The following is a 27,800-nucleotide window of genomic DNA, read 5'->3' on the forward strand; positions in this document are numbered from 1 at the left end:
TTCTATTTCAAAACCTTTAATATTTGTTATAATTGCTGTAATTAGCATCATATAAATTGAATAGAAAAACATAAATGCTTTACATATAAAGTAGTAATTTTAGACATGGGACTAAGTACAAAAGATTTCAAGGGGCCAAGCTTAAGACTCCTTATGTACGTAAAAATGGCCACATACAATTAATGCTGGATTGTTCCCACAATTTTATTATTGCGTAATTACGAATTAAAACTCTGTTTTCTAAAAACAATCAAAAAGACAATTCTGATAAGATGAAGACATTGTAATGAAAAACAATCTATAATTGTATGTTAGATATATTTGTCGAATATATGACCTTCATAGTCTAAAATTTAGGCAAGTAATGTTTTTGAATTGATCTGCACAGCTAATTAACCAAATTCACATACTTAAAATTTGAAATTCTAGCAAAGATGTATATAAAAAACAATTAGACAATGTCCAACTGAATTTTAGAATTATCCGAAGTATTGCTAAGAATTTGTAGATTGGTCCTCATTTTAAATAATACTTGGAAGTATTCCATAATTGTTTATGCCCAAAAGGAAGCAGGAATCCTTTAGTCCAATTACACAGAAAATATGAAATCATAGGTAGGGCTTTTGATTTTTTGCTCTTGTGGGGTTTGTTCATCTATAAGTTAAAGGTTGTATCCATTAAGTGTAAATTTAATCAATATAACTGATATTTGCAACAAGGGCATTTCAGAATGCAAAGAGCACCTTTCTTGATTAACTGATCTTGAAGAATGCTTTACCCTTAGTTCTGCACGTGCCTACCCTTAGGAAAGCATGCTCTCTGCAAAGGTTGTATCTTTAAATTATAATTGCACACAACATAAATGAATGACCTGATCCCATTTATGTGAATTCCCCTCAGAAATCTCAGGGCTTGTCAAAAAGAAACATAATATTGGCAAAGGCACCTTTGTTTTCTCCAGATTTTTTTTTTTTTTTTTTTTTGAGCAGATTGTTATGCTTGGCCAAAATAAAAGCAAACATACGGCATTGAGAAATGTATGAAAAGACAGTGCACTCTGAAATGCCTCATGATCTCTTTTCCCTCTGCTTGCCTGCTGCCACATTTTGCTGCCCTAGGAGTAGGCCTAGTGTCTTGTAAGTATGAAATGCGTTTATGGAGCTAGAGAATTTCATTTCGAAGACTGATAGATTTCGCACTTCCCAGTCCTTTTCCAAAGGGTCCGCTGTCCCTGGAGACTCCCAACCTGATGATGTCATAGTCTTCTTCCAGGAGCTGTTCTTAGTTCCACTTTGGCTGATTTCATGAAGTGTCAAATGCACCAAGCCTGCTGGGGTGAGAAATATTTTAGTCTCAACAGATTTGTGCAGCATTGGCATTTCTTCATTATTGTTTTACCATTAGGTTTTTATTAATGAGGCCTAGAGTGGCCCCGGGATTATTATGCAGGATTAGAAATGTAAAACTTGTTTTCCGGAGATAGTTGGTGTCCTAACACTCAGATTTTCCAGCCCTCAAGAATGTTATAATAAAATTACTTAATTCCTAGAAAAATGAGGCAAATAATTACATTTATTCTGTCTTATTGTTAGCCTATTCCAACCGACATTTTTTGAACAGGTCTGTTTTGGTTTGACCCAAAGCATTGGAACCCACTGTGAAAACTGGCAGGCCATAGGAGACCAAATGTCTGTTCAGTGTTCTGGGATCTGCCAGCCTTGGCCATTGATGCTCTCAAATAAAGAGAGAAATAAGTGTTCTGCTGGGTTTTCTTACTGAGTGCCACTCAGTAAGACCTGAACTGCCCACCCTTAAACTATTTTAACTGAACTGGCTCTATATTTATTACAAGAGATGTGGTGGAAAAATAGTCTCTCCGGGACAAATATTTTGTTCATGATTTATGGAACTGGTTGACAAGTCACTGTTTATGTTTAGGAGTACTTATTTCGCATGCGAATCCTCAGTGAAGATTTATGAACAGTTGTTTCTACTTTGCTCTTTAAACAAAACATGTAAGGAAAACCCTCAATTTTATTTACTTCTTCAATCCAGTGCTCCATTTTAAGATGGGAATTGTCTGTAGGGTATCAGTGAATTATTATCTATCAGTCACATTTCATCACATTTCAAGTGATAATATAAAGCTAAAATTGGAAACAATGGCTATGATTTGCTAGTATTTTCTTAAGGACTTTGGTAAGTCAAAACAAGGAGTTCCTTCAATGCTTTAGTCTTTATCTGTAAAGACAGATCCTTAATATACAGTATATAAATATTCACACTCACTGCATGTAGAGAGATGAATCACAGGTGTGAATATTGTTTTGACTATTCTCCCACTGGGCACTGAGACAGACAGCAAGGGGTATTAGGAGCTACTCTGTGAACCAAGAGATTTGGCTTCTTCTCCTCCATTCTGTTTTTGTTGTTGTTGTTCCAGGTTTACTGGAAATATTACAGCAGAGCAGAAAGATTCAACTGGCTTCAACTGGTGTTTTGAAATTCATCCCAACTGTAGGCTGAGTGACCTGCAGTTTGGACAGACTGCCGAAGTCCAAAGGCTTCAACATTTTTTTTTTTGGCATGAAAATCTACTTCAGTGATCTCTCCTTCTGCACCTTGATAGAGATAGCTGTCACTAGGTCTCTCTCAACCTGCTTCATCCAATGCAAGACGTAGCATGCTATCTTCTTATGAGGCTTCCTGCTGGGATCTCCTTGCACACTTGCTTGTTCTTGTTGAAGTTGTTCCCTCAGTGCTTGTACTACTTCTCAGTGATGACCTGGGCCACCTTCATGGTTTTGATGCAAGCAAATGCAGCCCCTGTTGGTGGGTCCTAAATAGGGAGGAGTATATTGTAAATCTTGACTAAGTGCCAAGGCATTTAAGTTCTCTGTCTTTAGTTTCCTCAGCTGTACTATTTAAACAATACTGTAAAAGAGCTTGAACTTTCCTCTGGAAGTTACAATGTTACTTGAATTTGTTTCTTTAAAAACTGGGAGGAAATGGTCGGACCCTGGTAGGAGCAGATCCTGAGAGTCTGTTACTTGCTGAAAGCAGTTTGTAAGCTAAAAAATGTGTATGTCTAAAGGATAGAAATATCACTTAATATCTCTACATATTTTCCATGGAATAATCAAGTCACTAGATATTAGTGTACTGTATAACACCATCTCAATTCATAATTACTAATTTTGAGATTCTATAGTGTAATCTTTTATTATATGCTAAGTACTATACATAAATATATAAGATAGGATCAAAGCAGTCAGTGGAGAATCTGCAATATTTATAAACCTGGTCATCCAAGGGTAGAAATAAGATTTGAACTGTTGCAGAGGTATCCCAAAAGAAAACAAAACAATGTTGAATCCTTGAAATTGAATGTAGATTTGTTCAACCTTATGGCAATCCAATACCTTATGAATATTCTTCTAATCTTTAGGATGATAAATAGCAAGCTTCATAAATTCTGCCTGAACCAAGGAGAAACAGAAACTCTAGCCACCCTACAAACTTATGATTTAGAAGAGAATGAATGAGGAAGCAGTTTCTGTATTAGGTATCTATTTCACAGCAGAGACATCTGATTTTTGAGTTCAACAACAGTCACAAGGTCCACTTCCTAGTACACAGAGAGCACTGGTGCTGATGTCAGTGGCAGTGTAAGTCAAGTTCAAGGCTCCAAGCACAAGCATCTAGTGTCGGGTGACAGCAAGCAAATTTGTGCTGTTCTCCTTGCTGCCACTTTTACAGTGGTTTTGGACTTTGGTCTGCACTTACCCTGGTGCCCTCCTTCCTCTGTATGCTTAACTTTTATGAAAACTGTGTGATATCCTTTTAATAAATTTCTTTTCTGTTGAATCAGCCGGAATCATCTATGACTAACCTATATTTATACAATTGAGTACAGGCAGTTTGATTATTTTTCCCCAGCATAAACTTCATGGAAACAAAAGCTTCTCTGGATCAGAGTACCTCAATTCAAATCCTGGTGCTGATAATCAATAGAGGTATGATTTAAGAGTGTCTTAATCTGTGCTTCAATTTTTTTTATATGAAAAGTGAAATAATAAATATTTATATGATTATATCAGGTAATACTGGTACAGTGTTTATTTAGCATAGTGCTTAGGATATACAAAGCACTCAATATTTGTTGGCTGATACAATAAAATAGTAATATAACAATATATTATGTCAGTCACTAATGAAAATCCATATCTACATGTTTCAATATTCTGGTTTTCATAATAGTAGCTGTAAGTAAATATGTATTAAGAATACATATTTAAGTCAAACTGCATAGGACTATTTTGTCTTTATTTCTTCAAATTTTTAGAGTTATTTATAAGACTCTCATTTCTTCTGACAACTCTACTACATATGAAATGTCTTTCTCTTGGGATTTATCTGATTTTGGTATTAAAATAGAACACTAAAAACTTGTGACAGGTCAGGCATGGTGGTTCACACCTGTAATCCCAGCACTTTGGGAGGCCAAGGCCGGTGAATCACGAGGTCAAGAGATCGAGACCATCCTGGCCAACATGGTGAAACTCAATCTCTACTGAAAATACAAAAATTAGCTAGGCATGGTGGCACATGCCTATAGTCCCATCTACTCAGGTGGCTGAGGCAGGAGAATCACTTGAACCTGGGAGGCGGAGGTTGCAGTGAGCCGAAATCATGCCACTGCACTTTAGCCTGGCAACAGAGTAAGAATCCCTCTCAAAAAAAAAAAAAAAAATTGTGACAAAGCCTGGCAATATTTGTGGCCCGGCAAGAATTTTTTAAAGATCAGAAAACCCTTGAATAAAACACACTTATAAATTTGTAGTCAAATTATTTACACATAGAAGTGAAATATCAAATGTTATCACATCAGTGAATCTGAAAGCTTTGATATTTGTCTATTGATTTTGAAGAAAAACAAACAAAAAATAAACAGCAACCAAAACACATGTGTACACTTACACGCATACACAGTACTCAATTTCATTTGCCTCATTATGTAAACTTAAAAACATTTACACAGCTTTTATATTACATTTAATTTTAACTATATGAGAATTAAGAATCAAATGTAAAGCATTGTCTGTTTATTATGAAATTTAAGTATTTACTTCTCCACTTAAATGTAGACTGTCAGTGGAGGTATTAATCAGACTTTTAAAATATGTGGCTTTATTCAAAAATGATTTTTTATTCTTGAAATCTACTTATTAAATCTAAAAAATAAAATTGACATTTAACCTTTATTCATATAAAAGTGAACATATAACTTGTCACTACCAATATGTTTTGGTGCTTGATATAAACAGATACTGCTCTTAAAATCATCTTATTTAAAGTAACTCAGTTAAGAAATGTTAAAAAACCTCTTTTCTCTTTTTAGAATTGTGTGTGGAGCAAAAGACATTTAAATATGTAAATGTCAGTGAGTGATTAATATATTCCCTAAGCTATTGTAACTAGAGCATTTTACGCTATAATTAAAAGACTTGCTTAACTACTATAACTCAGATAATGAAATTCTAAGGCAATGGGAATTATAACATAGAAAATCAGTCTTGTTTTGATAGAAAGAACAAAAAATAGAGTCTCCAGCTTATTGCTCACGGCAAAAACATAAAAGTGTGAGCATTCAAGGGCACCTAGAAATTGATGGAATATTTCCCTTAAGTAATATTACCTTCTAGGTCACCTGCCTTTTGCTTTCTCTGCCCTTCACCTTTTAGGTCATTCAGGTTTGTGATTGAATAATACTTTATAATTCTTGAGGAGTTTTCCTCATGTTAAGTTTCCTTTGTGCTAATATATTATATCCACTCTAATAAATGTGAATTATTTTGAAATTAAAGTAGGAAAATATCAATAAATGGTATAGCCTGCTCCTTTTCTAAATAGACAAATCCTTGACTTTATGGACTATTAAAATCCTTTTAACCGTTTAAGTTTTATATTACAGTTTCTTACTCTATTTTTTTAAAAATTTCTCATTATACATTCATTCTCTATTTTACCTTATACCTATTTATAACTGAATCAATTTCTACCATCAACTCAAACCTTGAGCCCTTCACTGGAAAAATCTCTATATTATGTATCATTCTACACTTAATGCAGTTACTGCCACATGGAAGGCACAAAGTAAAATTGGCAGAAGTGAATAGAGGAATGATTAGATGTTCATATACTCGTATTAAATAACCCAAAAGTTTATTTATGGGCAAAATTCTCAACATGATCTACTAAACTAGAAAATTCATATTATGTTTTGACACTTTCATAAACATGAAATAATTTATATTCCAATTTGGTATTCTTTATATTTTATCTAGGAAATCTTTCATCTCCATTTAAAACAATATGAAAATTATGTGTTTTGATCTTTGTAATGTGAAAATGGAAGCTTTTTACTATTGAAGAAAAAGTTTTAATGATATATGAGCTGGATTACATTTTAAAATTAATCCTATATAGCAATATTTGCAGAAGATCCATACACTCCATCAAATTGCCATTTTATGGGTATAGTTAAGCAATTTTTTTCTGAGAAAAAATATTACTTTAATCAATATTTATAGTCCACAAAGGTCTTTCAGAATTGGAAAAATATAAATACATTACATAAGCCTTTTTGTACTTATATACACACACAAGTACATATACAATTCTTTATTAAACTGAATAAAACACCCACTTTTGTCAATATATGCATGGGTAGTGAAAGCAAACTGATAAAGAGATTAATCCCTTCCTAAGCAATAAAATCAGTAGTGCCAGTTACACTTTTTCATCAAACCAACTTGGAAAATTCCAAGACTATCATTGCTTGTTTCTTTGCATATGAAGCTGTTTTATTTGAAGGAAGTATGGCAGTTCACAATTTTTAGGTTAAAAGTAAAAGATTCTTACTGGAAAATGTAAAAGGCTCAGACTGATTGTAACCATCAAATATGAGGGTCTTCGTATTATCTATAACCATCAATTTTTTTTTAATTTCTCCTATTTTTCATTCTATATGTCTTCTTTAATAATCATAATTGTAAGAAGAAAAGTCAACTATAGCTAGATGAGGCAGCAAAGGGTTTTTATGTGAATAATGTTAAGAATTTGAGAATTAATGACAAACTATAGGATCAAACTTTGAAAAGAGGTAAAAAATTAAAAGGAGGTCAGGAAATAAGTATCAGACAGTCTGGTTGGGACTCTGTCCCTACCACGGTAGAAACCTCACACTACGGTCCTGGTGCTGCTCTCACTGAAAAACACCAAATTTGTTATAAATGAGCCCTAACCCTTCTTCTTTGTGCCTCTAACTCCAGATTAAAGTTTTGTGTGGGAGCAACTGATTGGCTGAGCGGAAGTCACATGCCCAAAACTTTAGTCATCAGTGGGCAGAGAACTAAAAATTAGTCCAACTTATACTACCATGGTGAGAAACAGGACACTGCATCTCATAATAATACACGAAATTGGACAGTCCTGCAAAACGAGAGAAAGCTGACCCAGAACAGCCCAAATAAGCAATGTGAAATATTCATGCCATTCTTTCATATTGTCTTATCACTGCTTAAGATTTTGTAATTTTGTGATATATTAAGAAGTATATATATTTGGTCTTTGTCTCCATTTATGACACAAAGTGCCTAAAATCCTTGGAATCTCCAAAATAATAAGTGTTTTTCTGTGTGCTAATGAGATGACTAGTAGCTGAGGGTTCCAGGATAGCCTCAGGATGGTGACCGGTTGCCGGGAGAACCAATCTTGTGATTAGAAGGTTGGAAATTTTAGCCCCAACCCCTGACCTTCTGGGAGGGAAGAGGGACTATGGGAACCTATTCAGCAAAGGTCAATGGTTTTAGTTAATATTGCCTAAGAATGAAGGCTCTATAAAAACCCAAAGGCACAGGGTTCAGAGAATTTAGAGAGCTTCCGGGTTGGCAAACCTGTGGAGGTGCTGGGATAAGGCGTGGAAGCTCCACACCTCTCCTGGACACCTTGCCATGTGATTTTCTTCCATCTGACTCTTTCTGAGTTGTATCCTTTTGTAATAAACTGATAAGCTAGCAAGTAAGCTTTTATCCTGATTTCTGTGAGTTATTTTATGAAATTATTCAACCCAAGGAGGAGGTCATGGGAACCTTTGATTTAGAGATAGTTGCTCAGAAGCACAGATGATACCCTGAAATTTCAGTTGGCATCTGAATTGCGTGTGCGTGGTGTGAGCCTATGGGATCTGTGTTAACTGTAAGCAGCCAATGTCATAATTGGTTGGCTGGAAAACCCACATATTTGGTGTCAAAATGTTGACAGCACATAGAACAGTTTTTGTTTGTTTGCTTTTCATTTTAGATTTAAATTACCACTGAATGATTGCTCAACATGTATCTTCATCTAAAAACTCATTCCTGGGCTTCATACTCTTATACACAAATGCTGATGAATATTTAAACTTATGTATTTCACATATGCCTCAAAAACTAAATACAATGCATATATATTGTTATTCACCCATTCCCCTCTGAAAAAAAAAATCTGTCCCTCGATTCTTTTCTCAACAAAAAGTACAATCATTCTCCTAATTGCCCAAATCAGGGAGCTGTTGAAATTACTGTACCTTTTCTTACCTCCCCACTACCTGCAACAAATCATTTACCAAAATTGGTTGTTTCTATGTCCCACCACCTCTCAATCAACAGCCTACCACCTTCTTCCTTCAGGGTTCAATATTTGCCAGATTGTGGCGAACATCTGTTTTCTCTGTCTATACTATTGCTCCTCTCCCATACTTTTCTTCTATGTCGTCTGTGTGGTTTCTCTAAAATGAAAATCAAATTATATGAAGTAACTTCTTCAAGGAAATCAAAAACTTTGTGTGATCACCAGTATGGTTTAAACGTTCCTTATCATGGTTACAACCTGTAATGCATTTGACACATGTTTTGATCCTTGGTCTCATCTCTCAATATTTTCTTAGCATCATATAAACCAAGTTTATTAAATTACATTATATTCATATTTTAATAGAAAATATAAAATATATAGGAATAATTAATGGCTACATTAAATGTACTTAGTAATTGTAAGAAACATGCTATTTTTCTGAAATAAAGTGTAAGAAAAGTATGTGTCTTGTGGCTGACAGCTAGAATTCCATGAACACTTACATTTCCTGTCATTTCCATGCCTTGGCAGAAGCTACTCTGTCATCCTAGAAGGTATACTTCACCTCTGCTGTACCCTTCACTAACAAACATTTAGTTATCTTTCAACACTCTACTTAAAAGCTGTGTTTTAGCAAAGTTTACTGACCTACTATTCAGCACCTTCCTCAATACCTTAGGATGCTCTTAGCAGCAATATTTTGACTTCGTACCTGCCCTTGTCTCTACCCACCTAGTTAAGTAGCATGGTATGCTGAATAATGGCCCCCAAGGTTAATGTTCTAATCCTCAGAATCTACAAATTTTGCCTTTCATAGTAAAGGGGACATTGCAGATGTGCTTAAATTAAGGATCTTGGGTTTTGGAGATCATCCTGGTTATCTAGGTAGGCCCAATGTAGTCACAAGAGTCCATATGAGCAGAAGGCAAGAGGGTCAGGGTAAGAATAAGAGACGTGACAGTGAAAGAAAGACTGGAGGAGTAAAAGGAAGAGGCTATTTACCAATAAATGCAGATAGCTACTGAATATTGAAAAAGACAAGAAAACAGATTATTCTCTCAAGGCCTCTAGAAAGAGCCAGCCCCACAAAATTGTTAACTTTAGCCAGGTGAGAATGAATTTGGACTTCCATCCTTCCAGAATTGCAAGCGATAAATTTGTGTTGTCTTAAACCACTATTCTTGTGGTAATTTGTTACAGCAGCCAAACAAAAACAAAACAAAACAAAAAAAGGATAAAACACTAAAAGTAATTCTAATACACATACTTTTTAAATTATGTATTATATTTATCTCTGTCATCATCAGGTGTCTTAATGACAGAGATCATGTATTTATCTCTGTAACCATGCACTTAACAAGACAGCCAGCATAGAGCTGTGATTAAAATGTGTTGAAAGAATGAGTGAGTGGGTGAGTGAATGAATAATGTTCAGATGTTTAAATTAATGCATTAATAAACAGAAATCCATAGACATGTTTTCTGGTTTCTAAGAGACTTTGGACTTTCTAAATAATTCCAACAAGGGCCAACGATTGTACATCAACTCTGCATATTTGATTTATAGTGAAAATATGCTGACCTACTTGAGTTTCCTGAAGTTGCTAATGCTTGAAATTCAAGACATGAATTAGGACTGTAATCATAGACTCTAGAGTGTTCATACTTTGATATGTCACCAATTGTGCTCTCTGAAAATAGAAGCAAAGTGTAGGGTACAGGATGTTTATTAGGACTCACTACATGTGAAGAGAGATGTCAGTATCAGACTAAGGAAGAAGTCAAACCAAGATGCAGGTCTGACAAAACATCAGAAAAGCTAGCAAGGAGTTATGGAGTATTGCCTGCGGAAGTGACACTCTTAAGGTCAAAATGGCAAAGGCCTTTGTACTCTGTCTCATTCATTCACCAGATGGAGCTGCCCTGACCCGTGTGTGACCTCTAATAGGTTGTCTGTGGTTGAGGCACACCCTGCAGGAGTTTCAAGCTGGTTTGTAAGTCCTTCCTTGAAGGACTGAGCAGCACATCTTTGTATCGATAATTAAACCCATGTACTGAAAGTTTTCTTCGTCCCAGGTCATTAAGAACAACTAGAATTCCAGACACATCTTCATTTTTCTTTTTCACCATGAATAAATGCTATGTTTAAACTGAAATACATAAATGCTTTATTTGTTTGGAAATATATTCAACTCAATATTTTATTTAAAAATAGAAAACTGGGTGTAATATCGAGAACTGGTGGATAGATTGGAGTACTTACTAGAATTACTGGAAATTATGACATTTAACTAAGCCTATGAAATTAAAGAAAGATATGTCTCTGATAGAATGAAAGGAAGATATGTCTTTAGACACATGGTAATATAACATGTTATAAAGCAAGCTTGTCATTTCCCATGCTTCCCACTTCAAAAGTAAACACATGTTACAGACTTCATGTAATTTTTCATAATACAAATAAACATGGGTACATGTGATTGTATAATCTTCAAACTATGTTCAGTAAATAAAAGCCTAGAAGTTTTAATTAATTTAGTAAAGAAAAAAATGAAATAAACATTATTAAGTGAAAAGGAAAATTAAACAAAGTCATTTTGACATTTGATTATGACAAAATATAAACAAATTTATAGTAAGTAACTCATTGTAAACAAATAAAAGAGATGATGATTTTCCAAATAGTTGTTAAAATGTAAAAGTTTCAAATTACAAGAACATAAAGACCTGACTGCAAGTCTACTTAGGTAATAGTTGTTTAGATTGAGGGACTGAATACAGAAGTTTTAAAAAGTCAAAATAGAAAAAAAAAAAAAAAAAGGAGCCAAGAAAGCATAGTTTAGATAGGTTTTGGAAACATATTACTGCTGTCAATTAAGCTATTACTTTAAAAGTGGCTATAATTATGTATATTTAAAACCTGTTAATTTTCGGTATAGTATACAAAATTTAACAATAACATATTTTCAAAAGGGCTATGAAAAACAGGAAAGATCTCATTGTTAAGCAGCAGTCATTTTCAGCTCAGTGTCTCACATAGTTTCTGTTACCTAGTAGCCATTAGTTATTAGTTATTTGGTGAGTTTATTCTACCCCTATCCCCAACATACTATTCAGCTTAAATTATAATAATTTGGACACTGAAGAATCTTTGTAGTAGTGACTATTGTATAACAGATTGATTTTTTGGCTCCAAATGTTCACTCATACCCCTATGTAATATAGTACATTTGAAATGCTACCTTGACCCAATTTTGTTGTTTTGACTAGAGCCGGGTCAGTTCCCGCTTTCGAACAGCTAAGTATTTGCCTTACTGTATTTTCACACTTGAGCCCAGTAAGCACCTGCCTAAATCACCCTAGGGCCAGCTATCAGACAATTAGAGACAGCCTTTATGTCCTTGAGCCAATGAAATTATGCAAATTGGCCAATCCTACTCATTCTTGTGCTAGTCTCCGTTAGAGAGGAACATGCTGGCCACATACTGGTATCTCCTGGAAATAGAGTCTTTTATAGACCTTAAGTTTGTGACTCTTTATATCAAGCTGCCAATTATGTTTTGAGTCACAGAAGCAGAATCAGACAAGCTGGGCACAGCTACAAAGGACTTCTCGATGTAGAATGGAGTAAATCTCAGCCCTCTGGCATATTCCACTTGCAAGAGCGGATGGCCTCCAATGTCCTCAATCGCTTGCCAGATGCCATGGTGTTGGAAGTTACCCCTTTTCCAAGCCCTTTGGATATCTGGGAGCTGCTTGTGATTAACTGAGTGAACAGCAGTGGGAGTTCGTAGAGTGTACAATAGTACTGGCACTATCATACATTATGGAGTACAGGGAAATATTGCTGCTTTCCAATTTTTACCCAGAATGTTCCAGATAAAGAATGAAACCCAAGGGTCTGGTCACTTGGTCAAACTAGGTAGTCATCTTAACACCTTAGATCTTAGATATCTTATGTCATCTTAACATCTTAGATACCATGGTCAGCAAATGGCTCTATCTCCACATTTTTGCAAGCTTTTGAACCATTGCCTGAGAGTTGTCCCCTTCAGAGTAAAGAACTTTGAAAATCTCTTGCTTCACCAGTATCCAAAATATAAATCAAGGTTACACATATTGCTGTTTATACTAAGGCCACAATACAGAGTCTTCCTGGGATGCTTCTTATTCCCTTTGAAGTGTCAGACATTACTAATGGTGACTAAGTCACACATTTCGCATCCCAGAATGCACAATAGCGGGCTCTTACAAAAGGCATTCAATGGAACTTTTCTCTCTGAGATAGGTCCCAAACAGCTAATTTAATTGGGAGACTTAATTGGACCTATCAAAGAACCCCTATATAAGTTACAAAATGACAAATGAATTCCTAAATGCATCTGTATTTTGCCCCAGAATTTAATTTTTTAATTCAAGGCCCAACATATGTAACACTAATTTTAAATATTGTTCCCAATTCCCTTTGCTATTTTGAAAGTTAAATACCTCTGGCTTCCGTGTGTACTCATGGCTCTCTGTAAAAACATACACTCCTAAACTCCTATGCCTTAAGGAAGAACTCGTAGCAGTTACTACCATCTGTACCTTTCTAAACATTAATGAAGATTATTACTTTCCCCAGAAAGGAAATTATCTCATATCAGTCCACCCATTGAATCCCTTGGAGAGTGAAACTCCCATTTCCCAGTGCCCTCTCCTACTTTTCCCACTTCAACTCACCATCATGACCTCCCACTCTGCATTTCTGAACATGACCACAACCACCTCTTCCCCCTTGGTTTCAAACAAATATCACTAACCTTTACATATGCTTTACTAACTATATACCCTCTACAAGATAACTACTGGAACTACCACCTTGACCCAAGGTATTATTATGGTAAAACCACATAATTGATACTTTTAAAACATTTTACAACTCCCCCAAGATATTGTTAGGGCCCCCAGAAATTCCAGCTCTGTTTTCTTAGTAATGCCATAAAATGGAGACCTTGGTGATGGACTGGCCTACAAGGACTCTTCATTCTTCTACATGTTTTTCCCTTATTTACTCCCATAATAAAATGTTTTCTATGCTCTTTTGGACAATTTATACTCTACTTGGTGAAAGTCTTTACTCCTACTTGGCCATTGAAATACACCAAGTAATCAAGCTCAAAACTGATGTCAAGACTTTAAGGGGTAGATTGTAACAGTTTTTGCTGTTGTGTAACCACTGTCTGGAACCAGGTTAGAGGCCCTGGCTAGAGGGTAGTAACTTCTCCTTCTTGGCAGCTGATTAAGTCCACTCCCCAAGCCAACCACTGCCCTTATTGAGCTTTCAAACTCTTGGCCACTACGTAGACCCCTCAGTAGCCCCAGGGCCAGGTATCAGGCAAATAGACACACTCCCTAAGCCCTCCAGCCTGAGAAATTGTTCAAATTAGCCAATACAGAAGCATCCTGGGAAGGTAGCTGAATCCACTATACTTGTTATACATAAATTGCCCAGCCATAGCTTCAGCTTGCTGTTACCCTTTCTCTGGATGCAGCTCCCTAGGTGGCCCTGCCTGGAAAATTTGGAGTTGTAAGTAACAAGAATCTGTCTTTCATCTATTAGAGTGTTTTTATGATTTGTTGTTTTTATCAAAAGGATCTTTAAACCTTAAACAAACACCATATGCATGCACTTTAACTTCCTCCCACTAAAGTTGGAGTAAATGTTCCTGTCCCTTTACTTCACTGTTGTTCGATTTGATTTATTTTTAAACAAAAAATATTGCTGGAAGTGAAAGTGCACCAGTTTTTAGCCTAAACCTTCAAAGACATCTCATTCTTCCCTCTTGCTCTGTTATCGTTGTGAGAAAAGATACCCTGGGGTAGCTGCTATCCCTTCAGGAATAATGAACTTAGGTGAAGCCAAGCTTCCCTAACCAAGCTCAGGTAGACTCAGACCAGATAGTAGAGCCATCCAGTGGAATTGTGGAACCATTCCAAGAGTGGGATTTGAATGAGCTGTCCCAGTTGACCATGGGTGGATCAAAAGCAAATGTTTATTTTGTAGGCCAATGAAATTTTGTGCCTCTGAAATTTTGTGTTTTTGGCAATAGTTGACAGCTACAATATGCATACATGTTTGACTAACTCCTCTAATTATGTTTGAAAAAAAGGATGGCCTGCAACTTTTGAAATCTGCTTTAGTATCAGGCAGCTATAAAAGAACAACACACTAAAGAGATCTATCTTCTCTTTATTCTTTTCTGTAGATTGAAAATATTATGCAGAAGCAAGATGGGATGTCAGGAATGACAATAGATCATTTTCTTTCAACAGTGAATCTACATGCACAAATACCTGAAATAGTACTTCTAATTTGGTAAAGACTCCTCCTTAGTAGTGGTGACAGGTAGCCATGCCTGTTAGTTTATTGAAAATAAGCATGCAAGCTCTCCATTTCATATGAGTGAGGACACCACTCCTCACACTAATGAGTGAAAAGTAATTGGTCATTATCCATTAAGATTCAATTATTCTAAGGTGGAACATCAGAAGCACCTAGAATGGACAGGATTAGATAGTGGATATCACATATGGATAATCACGTGTCTCTTATCATCGAGTTCCAGTGAAAGCCACGTCATTAATAAGCAGAGCCCCTTGGCAAGTGCCAGGGTAGAGTCATTTCCAGGTTTTGTTAGGAGCACCTCTTCAGAAGAAATCTGTTACTGGAGGTTGATATATTATCTTGTGTGAAAGTGGTATACTTAATTTCTGAATTAAAAAGTAAGGCCAGGCTGGGTGCAGTGGCTCATGCCTGTAATCCCAGCACTTGGAGGCTGAGGCAGGAGGATTGCTTCAGCTAAGGGGTTTAAGATCAGCCTGATCAATGTCATGAGAATTTGCCTCTTACTAAAAATCAAACAAATAAAAAAACGTCAGCAGGGAGTGGTGGTGTGTGTCTGTGGTTCCATGTGCCAGCTACTCTGAGGCCAAGGCAGGAGGATCACTTGAACCCAGGAATTTGAGACTGCAGTGAGCTATGATCGTGCCACTGGACGCCATCCTGGGTGACAGCAAGACCCAGAGATCCTGTCTCAAAAGTAAATAAATAAAAATAAAAAATAAACGAGGACAGAGATTCGAAACTGGAGGCAATTCATGTGATCAATGAGTAAAATAATGCATTGCATTTCTCTTATTTGCTCAGTATGGTCATATGGTAAGTTTAGGGAAATAATCCATTGTTTATACTGTAAGGATAATTTTAAGATACATAAAATAAATTCTTTACACAACATTTATAAGGAAAACAATATTTAGGATTGAGACATCTCATTAATATCCTGAAAAAAATACTTAAAAGTCTTGATACTGAAATTATTTTGAGGAATGAAAATATATCAAAGTGCCAGCAAATACAAAGACTGAATGAAGCTATAAAATACTTGTTAGTTTTAAATTTATTCGACCTTGTACTTGTTGAAAGTACACAAGCAAAAATTTTGTGAATAGTTAAATGCTAAGTATTATGGGGAAACAATGCAATGGAAGACCACTCTTCTCATGAGGAATTTATATTATAATAATTAAACAAGTCGACAATATAAGAATACTCCTAAGGCAAAAAAGTTTCATTCAATATTTATTATAATTGAAATATATCTTTACTGTATGGATAAAGTTCCTGTCATACAGAAAGTTTCAATGCTTTATTGAGGCTACACAGCTAAATGGAAGTAGAGTCCTAAGTAGAACCCAGGTCTCTGGACATGAAGTTCAGGGATAATTTTTTATTCATGGATCTGTACATGAAAGTAAATAGGGTGGTAATAATGTTTTATTAAGCATGGTAGAGATTCGAAAATGAGAAAAAAAAATTTGGTTTCAGTATCCCCGAAGGTTCTCTGGAAGTTGTACAACCGAAGATAGGTCTTGAAGCATGGTTGAATATAGAGACAGAGGGCTTGGAGAGGTGAAATAGGCTAAGATAAACAAAAAATTAAATTTTGGGTTTGAATACCAGTGATTAGAGAGTTAGCATGACTCAAGTGTTAATATAAATAAAGTATGGAAACTAAGTTGCAAAGACTGTGCATTATAAAGAAAACAAACTTCACATAATAAATTACAAAGGTGGTTTTGGAAGAGAGAAGTGTATTAGTGTTCTACCCTGTAACTATAGTTTTGAAAAACAGTTTAACAATGTTATGCAAAAATAATAAAAAGCAAATAGATGAACAAGTGATTGCAGTTCTGATATGAGAACTGACATATTTATTGTTGGTTGGGGGAAAATAAAAGGGATATTTATATATGTGTGTGTATATAGATATATATATGTGATATGATAGACTCACTGAATTTCATACTTAAGAACATTTACTTCAACTAACTAAACATTGCCAACAATACAGATCTAATATTTGGTTTTCTGGTCCATGTTTGAAAACTCCAAGATCACTACATTAATATTTTCTTCCAGTAGTCAACTCAGTTTTTGAATATTTCTGGCTCTTGATAAAAGTTTTCCTTATTTGGGCCTAAAATTGTAGTTCAGTGCTTAGAGTGCTTTATAATTTTCTTTTTCAACCGTATACTTATATTTTCTTCAACCATACATTTTATGCTAATAATATTGAGCCTCTAAATGAATAATCCTATATTCCTGTGTTTTGAAAGTAGAGTGTCCATATACAAACATAAGACTTCAGGTATAACATATTCAGTCTATAGTAGAACAGAATTATCCTCCTCAGTATTCTAAACACTCAGTTTCCATTTGTATAACATACATTTTTTTCTTGGACAAAATATCATATTATCTTAAACTGAATATGAGATCTCAGGTTCAATTCTTTTTCACAATGCTATTGTTAAAAAATCCTTTATTTACATGAGAAATTGGTATTTTGTAACCAAGTACAAAACTTACTCTTGTTAAATGCACATTTGCTATTTAAATATCTGCAAACTGCTTGTTCATTTTTAAATCTGAATTTTGTTATAAAATGTAAAAATTACTGTTTTATAGCATCTACAAAGTTAATAGGCATACTGTCTAAATTTTTGTCAAAATACTGAAAAATATTGAGTAGGAGAAGAGTAAAAGAATCACACTGAATTGAAAGTAATAAATGACCAATTGGATTAAAGTCTGGCTATTGCTAAGAAACAAGGAAATAATAAGCATGTAGCTTAATAAATGGGAGGAAAGAAGACCAAAAGTTCCTAGACAATAAGGAGAAAAAAAAGCAAAATAATCACTTTTATTTAATTATTATACTTAAAATCAGTGCTACCGTTCCAAGTCTTTGCCACATACATTCACAAGTAAATATGTTCCATACGCCACACTGTAGAGTTCATAGTTTTTCTCTCTTCACTTAGGAGTTTTTCAGGGGTAGAGGACGTGAACCATATATTGTTGATAACTCTATAGTTCCCAGCAAAAGACTGAATATATAACATTATCGTTGTAATCACATTTTGATTAACTTAACAAAACATCTCTTTAAGCTTCATGGTCAAAATGATGTTCATGTCAATTAAGGCCTTTTTAAATTTTGGGAAAATATTTCTGCATTCATTTTAAAAAGTAGATGTATAAAGAACATAATGACATTAAACATGAAAACATATTTAGGCTGGTTTCAAACAGAATTCCATACAGAACATGAAACACAATGAATCTATTAAATGAGCCAGAATATCAAGTCACAGCTTCCTAAGTTATTAGAAGCTGTGTGGCTCCTCTCTCAGCTGGAAGTGACTAACTCTAGGTGTCAGAGCATCCTGCTGACAGCTTAGCTCTTATATGACAGTCGTGATTAAACATTATCCATAAATTTTTTTCATTTCATCAAATTGAATCATAATTTTCAAGGCAAATAAAAGATTCATTTTTCACAAATATTCATAGAGCTGTCCTCAAATGATACTGTGAGATTCGACTTCTTCCAAACCCAACTTACAGAGAATGAATTTTAAAATCTCAATATAATGTGTCAAAAGTGAAAATTAACTCCATATTCATCTTCTACGTAATGATAGGGGAAATTTTCCGTGGCTGTCCTCTTATCAGATTTTCTATTTCAGATATGCATATAATAAAATACAAGTGTTTTAAAAAATGTGATATCCTTTAAGAATGTAATTCTTTCTATGTCTGAGGTGAAGTAAAGGTAACAAAGGAGCCTCATAGCTTCCCACGTCACGTCAGAAGATATTGACTTCCGGCTTTTTCTTTGTTTTGTTTTGTTTTTTCCCAATGAAATAAGGTAATAGGAATCATGAAAACCTTAAACTATAAATCGACAGGATTCGATATAAAAGCTATGTATGTAAAAAAACTGAGAATTTCTAGTCTTTTTTGGCTGATAAATTATTTGAATTTTCCTTTGAAACTTCCTGAGGAACAAGTTTAAGGAGGCAAAGTTATCTTGTTAGTTCTTGTCAATTCTACTTCTGAAAGATCAGAGTAGTATTGAGAGAGGCCACCTCTGGGCCAGAGGTGAGAATTTTGATGCATTTATTTTGTATTACAACTTTTTCACTGAGCACCTGTTATATAACATACAGGGCATTGGGTGTTACCTGGTGACAGGGAATGAGAAAAACATTGTTTATTTGCTAATTAATGCAACAAAGATTGGTCAAAGCAGGCTGTTCTACAGGTGCTGGGGATAATGCTTTAAACAAATCAGACAACTTCTTATGTGTTTCATATTTTAGTGGAGGAGGAAAAGACTGAAAAAAAGCATTATATTATAATGTATAATGTTGCATAGTGAATAGTACTATGAACAAAATTGAAACAGGGAAAGGAGGTAGAGTTAATTTGTTCTTTCTTTTACCAAACATTTATTGAATGTATACAGCACCATATGCCAGGTCCTTTTAGGCAAGAAAGACCTATCAGTTAATAAAAAATTGAAAAAGTAACCCTCATAGGGCTTACATTATATTTTAAAGGGAAAAGCAATAAATATTTTAAGCAAGCAAATGATATATAATCATAGAAGGCAAAATGTGCAACAGGAAGTTCCTCATGTGCAACATCAAAGAAGGAAAGAAATTGGTCTGATTAACAGAAGAGACAGCCCAAAATGTTGGGGCAAGCTTGCAGTGGACCACTACCACATTTCAGCCCCAGTCAGCGTTGGCCTTAGAGACAGCAACAAAGGGAACTTCTCCTGGTGAACAGAGCTTTGAGCAGTCAACTCAGTCATTCATTTTGCATGAAATGAGAGATGACGAAAGGTACAGATAATATATTGATTCCTGGGTTGTGGCAGTGGCATGACTCAATGGTCAGCGTCCTCAAATGAAAGACTAATAAGTCAGGGCTAAAGAACTCTGGGAAGGAAGTATATGGAAGATCCTACAGGAGTGGGCACAACACATGCACATATATGTAACTAATATTAATTTCTTCCAGAGAGAACCCATTTCCAGGGAGCATCTCTTCAACAAGGTAGACAGGATGACTATTGCAATGCTTGCACAATGAGCACATGAACAGGGTGGTCATAGCAGAAGGATTAAGGCTATGCATGAGGGTGATAACATGTATTCATCTTCACTAAGGCTGATCTATTGCTACCATTGCTGAATGTGCAGCCTGAGAGCAATGTATATCATTGCAGAGTCACTACTTTTCGGGAGTTTAAGCAGCCACTTGGTGACAGATCAATGAAATAAGACCCCTTCCACCAGAAATGGGATAATGATTGTCCTTTTCAGAAAAAAAATGCACAATCTGGACATGAGTTTGCCTTTTTTGCACAGTTCTTCAATCAACATCATCATTTAAAGGCTTAAAAAATGCCTGACATCTCAACAGAGCATTTCATGTGGCATTGCTTTAAAACAAGGAGCCTACTTTATTACAAAAGAGGTATGATGACGAATAGATAATCACAGGACTCGTGGGGCTTACTACTTCTATTCTATCATACTGATAGAATAAAGACTCAGTTAAGGAGCCAGCTCAGAGAAAAAAATACCAGGGTGTTGTCTTCTAGTGTACACTATATGTACTGAAGCATAGGTCTGGGAGGCAAAGAGTGGAAGTGGGATCCCCTGCTTGCCATTATTCCCAGTTATTTTTAGCATATTCCCATGCTCAAAATATGGTGCTTTCCATCCCGCCTTAGACTTTGCTAGTTTAGAGATGTTATTTTCCAAGTGGAGAAGAAATGTATGAAGTACCTTGAACTCCTAATCCTGGTGCAGCTGGAATGTACTAGTGGGAGTCATCGATCTTGATAATCATGAGAAGATATAGTTGCTACTACACAGTGAGGGCAAAAAGAAATATGTCTGGAACCCAGTAGACTCACTGGGATATGTCTTGGTGCTTTTTATCCAGTGATAATCAAAAATGTTAATTGCATAGAACACATGTCCAGAAGCTCAAAGTAACTTAAGAATAATAACCCCTAAATCCAAGGTCTGGATCACCTCATTCGGTAAGAACCAAAATTATAGCTGAAGGTGGCCAGCTGTAACTTCATTGGATAACATCATATAAAGTTGTCTGTTTGCTGTTTGTTTAAGGACGTAGCAGTTCACAATAATACTTAAAGATTGAATTTTTATGCTTCTTCTCAGGGAAGAATTGAAGGTAAGGATTGAATATCGTAGTACAGTGTGAGCAGATCTGACCTGCACAATGAATGGATTGTACCAAATTCAGATTATGCATGACCCATCTCTGCACACTTGCTTTGCTTTCTAAATGGGATGGCACTCAATGGCTGGTAATATTCCCATCCTGTGCCCACTCTCATTTCAACAGACTGAAAACCTTGCTGGATATGCCCTATGGGTGCCTTACTTCAGCCTACATTGGAAGTCCTTCCTTTTCTTTCCCTGGATTCCTGATTGTTGCTGAAGTATAAGATACTACAGGAATTAATGCTCTCTGGGATGAACACTGAAGGCACGAGACAAACTAGATATTTTTTTTTTCTCCCTGCTTCCCCCAAGGTAAATACTCAGAGAAGCAACCCCTTGGAAGATGGCTCACTAGACAGAGAAATTGTTTGTCTCAAAGTTCTGACCTGTTTCATATGCCACTCCTTATATTTGTTTTGCCTCCTTCCCCTACTAACTTCTCATCCTCTTCCCAACCTCAAGAATTTCTTGGGTTGCACAATCAATAACATAGTTACAATAAAAATTTTGCCTAGGGTTTGTATTTTAGGGCAACTGTCCCCAACCTTTTTGGCACAAGGAACCGGTTTTGTGGAAAACGATTCTTCCGTGGGCAGGGTAGGGGGATGGTTTCAGGATGAAACTGTTCCACCTCAGAGCATCAGGCATTAGATTCTCATAAGGAACTAAGGAACCTGTAACTTAGATCTCTCACATGCACAGTTCACAGTAGGGGTCACACTCACAAAAATCTAATGTCACCGCTGATCTGACAGGAGGTGGAACTCAGGTGGTAATTCTTGCTCACCTGCTGTTCACCTCCTGCTGTGTAGCCTGTTTCCTAATATGCCACAGACCAGAACCTCTCCGTGGCCTGGGGGGTTTGGGAACCCTTGTTTTAGGGAACACTAAGACAACAGATTAAAAAAGAAAACAGTTGCCCATATTCAGTATCACCTATGGGGACCCTGTGATATTACTATGAGAAAATTAAAAGACACAAATGTACTGAAAAAAAAACAAAAACAAAAAACAAAAAACAATATCTGTTTCCAAAGTTTTAAGCAGACTGTGCCTGAAACCCCTGATTTAACATATATATCTTCAGAAAATTCATTCTATACCATTCTGTGCAACATGACTTTTCAAATAAAAATCATTGTTCTAAATTAAATAGACTCATTTTTACTTCAAAGTTTTCTTGTTCATGTGTGAAAATTGAAGATACTGCTGTTAATGTGCTGGTTCTGCTGGCAAAAAAAAAAAAAAAATTTCTCAACCAGTTAAGTAATTTCAGTTTATTACTTACAGGCTTTATTAATTGTGTGTATCAATAAATGTTAACAAATAAAACTCATGGAAGTTTATTCTGTAAAAGGTGAAACATTTAATGTGATTGTGAATGCTATTGAAAATTCAGTTTAAAAGTTTAACACAAAATTATTTCTTTTTGTGTTAATAATCCAAATGAAAATTTTGGATTTTATAGCATTCACTGTGGTAATAAAACTATAATAACTAAATTACTAGGCTATGCCGGGCACGGTGGCTCACACCTGTAATTTCAGCACGGTGAGAGACCAAGGCAGGGGGATCACGAGGCCAGGAGTTTGAGACTAATCCTGGGCACCATGGTGAAACCCTGTCTCTACTAAAAATACTAAAAATTAGCTGGGCGTGGTGGCAGGCACGTGTAATCCCAGCTACTTGGGAGGCTGAGGCAGGAGAATCGTTTGGACCTGGGAGGTGGAGGTTGCAGTGAGCCGAGATCACATTGCACTCCAGGCTAGAAGACAGGGCAAGACTCCATCTCGAAAAGGAAGGAAGGAAGGGAAGAAGGAAGGAAGGAAGGAGGGAAGGAAGGAAGGAAGGAAAGAAATCTTAATTGGTTGTGCTATACATGTAACTCAAAATTGCATCCTAAACACACAGTTGTGAAAATGTACAAATATTTTATTTTATATATTATTCTGTATATTTTGCTCACAGTCAAAGTTATAACACCAAATAAGTTTTATGACAAGGCTGATGTGACATCTCTCAAAACAAAACAAAATGGCCAACTAGAATGTGGGAACACAGTCTTTCTGTCTTTGTTCTCCATCATTTTAAAGTATATGGTACTTAGAAGAACTAACTTTAAGTAGCCTAAGTGTAATCTACTGATACTGCATTTTTAGCAGCCTAAGTGTAGTGCACTTACTGCATTTTTAATAGTCTTATAATTTTTATTGCAGTTCTCAAAATTAATTATATGTATTTATTCAAAACATGTAATGAATGTAGCTTCACAAAACTTATCTTTAAAAATTATAAATGTAAATTAAAATCAAAACTTGAAAACAGAAAAATATTAAAACTCTACAAACACATAGAAAAATTGAACAAATAAAATGAGGGTACAAAGAAGTGTAATATTCAATTCTGAAATTTTGCAAAGTAGGCTTTGGAATATCTCAGTCTGTGGGAAGAATTCTTTGAAGTGGCTCCAATTTTACTTGGATAAACTTATATTCTGCACCAGAATGAAATCAAACTGAAATTGACTATGATTTGATAGTGTCAAGGTTTACAAAAGTAGTCTATAGAATTTTAAATAACAAAATAGAAGACAAGTTTTGACTTCTAAAATATTTGTCAAAAATTATAATTGGAGGCAAAAGTATAGCATCTGCAAAAATATACGAGCTGAAATATTTATATATTTCAAATTGAAGAAAATAGACTTGATAACATTCTTTATTTAGCAGAAATGTCTCCAAGCTTACAAACTACTTCATTCTCTAGAAGAAAATTATTTTCTCAATTAAAAACTTTAGGATTCACAGAGATTGAGATGAGGGTTTCAGTATTTTCAAATTTATTAACCAAAAATGTTCGTGGAAGATAATTTTTAGGCAAATTAAAAATAAATAGACAACATTAAAATATTTTGAACAAATACCACTGGCATTATATTAGAGTTGGATACTATAAAATTAATTAAAGAATCAAAATACATTAAATAAATTACTACTTACACTATTGTAAATCTTCCAATGATAAATATAGGGAACTTTTTGGTGTTTCATATACATATGCTGTTTTTAGTTTTAGAAAATTGCATTTTAGAAAATAACTTTTGAATAGTACTGTTTCATAGATTTAACACTATCATAACACCAATTGTTTTTTGTCAATAGTGCCTATGTCAAAATTATATACTTAATTATTTTAGCTTTCCCTGTCATTCACAAAAGTATTTTAGGGGGCATCAAATAATATGGTCATCATAATGCTACTGCAGAAAACAAACCAACAAACATGTAAAGTACACAAATAAATGTTTGATATAAATATCAAGTGGTGAGGAAAAGGAAAAGAAAGTTTTGATCACGACTACTCTGGATCAGGTGGTCACTGAAGCTATTTTGGACAAGGAAACCTTTTAGCACATATATAGAAGTGATGATGGAATTGTGAATATCTATTGGAAGAGTAATCTAGACAAAGGCAAACTATGAAAAAAAGAAATACCTCAGCCAAAACCCAGTCTTATAGTAGTGAAAAGGCTAAAGAGATTGAAGGAGAGCCAGCAAGGCCTAGCAGCTGGAAATTACATGAAATTTGAGGGAGAGCCTGGACCAGATCATAGAAAGTCTTTGTAGATTTTCAATATTTTTTTTTCTTACTTTCTATGTGTGACAGAGAACAGTGGAAGTTTTGTGGGGCAGAGTGACATCATCTGGTTTATGTTTAAAAACATTCTTCTAGTTGCTATGCTAAGAATAGATTGTAAGGATTGGAGCTAAAGAGGAAGGAATAAGTATACAAAGAGCAGTAGAAAAAATATTAATAATTAAGAGGGAAAAGGAACTTAGCTGATGACTATGAAGAACTGTGCTGGACATCTACAAAAATTATCTACTATTGCTAATGGATGTGTGTATATATTAGTTGATTTGCTTCAACAGTATACTATAATTGAAAGTTTCAATTGCTCATAAGTTATTCAAGCATATATGAAGATAACATACAATTTTAAGTATATTTTAACTACAGTTAAAAATAGTACAATCTGAAACTTTCACAATTACTCTTTGGAGGATTAGTGTTCAGTACTGAAATTAATGAAATGATATTATCTCAATATGCATATTCAAATATGAATAAGTAGTTAAGCTCAACAATAGCATAAGCAAAAGATTGTGATAATAAGCTCCATTATCTGAATTAACGAATGGCTCACCTCACTTGATAAGGTCACGTTGAGTACCAGTGCATCTCGTAATACAATTTTATCATTCAGTTCTATGAATCTGCTGAACTATTCCTGTATATTTTAACAAGAAATAAAAATCACAAAGAGATAAAGGTAAGTTGCCTGTGGGAGCCTGAAAAAAAAAATCAACCAGAATAACAAATTCTTCTTGGTTTAGAATATTCCCAAATTGTATGCTTTTTACATTTTTTCAATGATTCACCATGCCGGTATTTAAATAGTAAACAAGGCATTTAAATATTTCTTTGATAAAAATCCCTGTTTTAATCTCTAGTTAAGGTTCCTCAAATTTCTTGTCTCATACGTCTAGTGATTAACAAAATTATACACATAGTGTCATACACAGAAGATCTATGAGGATCTCACTTACTGAATATTCACATGTGGTTATTGTATTACTCTCTACCTCTGTGAGTTCCCTAAAAGGGAAATTGTGTGCCCTGAAAATAAATTTATGTGTGATTTTGTCAAATCATCCTTGGAGATAGAACCTGGAAGCAAACCATATTACAACGCCAAATGTGTTTCTCAAGAGGCCAAATAAATTAAATCTTCTTCAGGGAAGCCATATAAAGGCTGGATTACAACATCCATGCTCTGCATTCAGACTGAAAGCACCAAGGTTATACAAAACTGAGTGGCCCTATCAAATCATTTCATTATTCCCCGCTAATTACACTAAAACCTCTATCCTTTGCAAAGCATTTTTATTTTGTCTTCTAAATGTTAGTAGTTTAAAAATAACCATGATTTAAGCCATTATTACTATATTCTCAGCTATTATATACATAACGAAATCTCTTACTCACCCCAATTAGAGGAAGTTACAGACACAGGTTATGGCATAGGGCAAAAAGGTGGCTGCCTAATTGAAAAAAGATGCTGTCCAGGCACCTATAAATAGCTCTTTAAAAACCTCCACCTTTGCTATCATTTTCATTCAATTTATGACTTTTAAAACTGCGGTTCCAAAACTGGGTGCCAAAGTGCCTTGGGGCACTACCATGAATTAACAGGAGCACTGAGGGATATTTTAAAATTTCTAGGAAAACAGAGTGACATCTATTGGGCACCATGCACGTTACAACTACTAACATGGGAGCTTACTATTTAATACATGAAGCTGTTAGCTTTGTGCTTGGTTTTTATTTAACTTAGGTGTTTTGTGGGAAAAAAACAAAAACCTGAGACACTAAAGTTGTCATGAACTCAGAGATTTTGAGAACCACTGTTTTATACATAATTTCAGTACAATGTGCAGTGAAGCCTCAAACTTCATAGTGAAGCATGCCAAGATCAATTTTTAAAGAAAGCATATATAATTTTAAAAATTATTTATTTCATAGATAACTGCAATTTATTACAAAAAAAGATAAAATGACTTAATGTACATATGCCAAAAAACAGAAGAAATTATAGAGATGTATCTTTATGATATCTATGTAAAGGAAAATTTTATAAAGAGGTTACTAAAGATGCTGACTATAAAATTTAAAAGTGTTAACTTCAATACAATAAAATTTAAAACTTTCATCCATCATAAGACATGAAGTAGAAAATATACAACAAAGTGATACAGATATTTTCAGTAATATAATAATTAGTATCTAAACCATATAAAATTCTTATAAATTAATGAGAAAAGCAATCCAATAGGAAAAATGGGAGGGCAAAAAAATAAGCAAGCATTTCAACAAAAGCAAATTATAAATGGTTAAAAAAGAAACAATTTTTAAACAGAGAAAATGCAAATTAAAAGCACACTGAGATTTTATTTTATGCCATTTGATGGGCAAAAATTATTGTTCGATCACACTAACCTTTGGCAGGATAAGCAACTCTGTGGGCGTCAGTATACTCACACCGGTAGGATAAATAGGTACAATTACTTTGAAAAATGATTTGGCATTATCTTGTAAATTCGAGCATGCGACAATCTTATAACCCAGCAATTTCTTCTATTTTTTTACCTTAGAATAACTCACACACATGCCTCAAGAAAGTATACAAAATAAAATTTAAAACAGCATTATTTTTGTAACAGCAAAAACAGAAATAGCAGAATATCTATAGACAAGGGAGTCAATAAACAAATTGAAATTTATATAGTCGAATGTCAAAGAGTTTAACAATAAACAAATTATACCTGCCCAACACATTACTGAATTTTAGAACCATAATGTTAAGTTAAAAAAAGCAAAACACAAATAATACAACTACAATA

The 27,800-nt window shown here is 34.7% G+C and overlaps 1 protein-coding gene and 1 long non-coding RNA gene across 2 annotated transcripts in view; one reads left to right on the plus strand and one right to left on the minus strand.

Moving 5' to 3' along the window:
• Positions 1-26,569, minus strand: LOC126932599 (uncharacterized). Its single transcript, XR_007718243.1, has 4 exons — positions 26,386-26,569; positions 25,544-25,627; positions 23,007-23,125; positions 1-1,330 (listed from the first exon to the last, which is right to left on the minus strand). It is a non-coding gene; the product is annotated as an uncharacterized LOC126932599 (long non-coding RNA).
• TMEFF2 (transmembrane protein with EGF like and two follistatin like domains 2) overlaps positions 1-27,800 on the plus strand; it is a 1,316,754-nt gene that overhangs the window by 502,054 nt on the left and 786,900 nt on the right. The gene's annotated exons all lie outside the window — the stretch shown is intronic.

The sequence above is a fragment of the Macaca thibetana genome, chromosome 12, assembly GCF_024542745.1.
Source record: "Macaca thibetana thibetana isolate TM-01 chromosome 12, ASM2454274v1, whole genome shotgun sequence".
In the NCBI taxonomy this organism is placed as follows: domain Eukaryota; kingdom Metazoa; phylum Chordata; class Mammalia; order Primates; family Cercopithecidae; genus Macaca; species Macaca thibetana.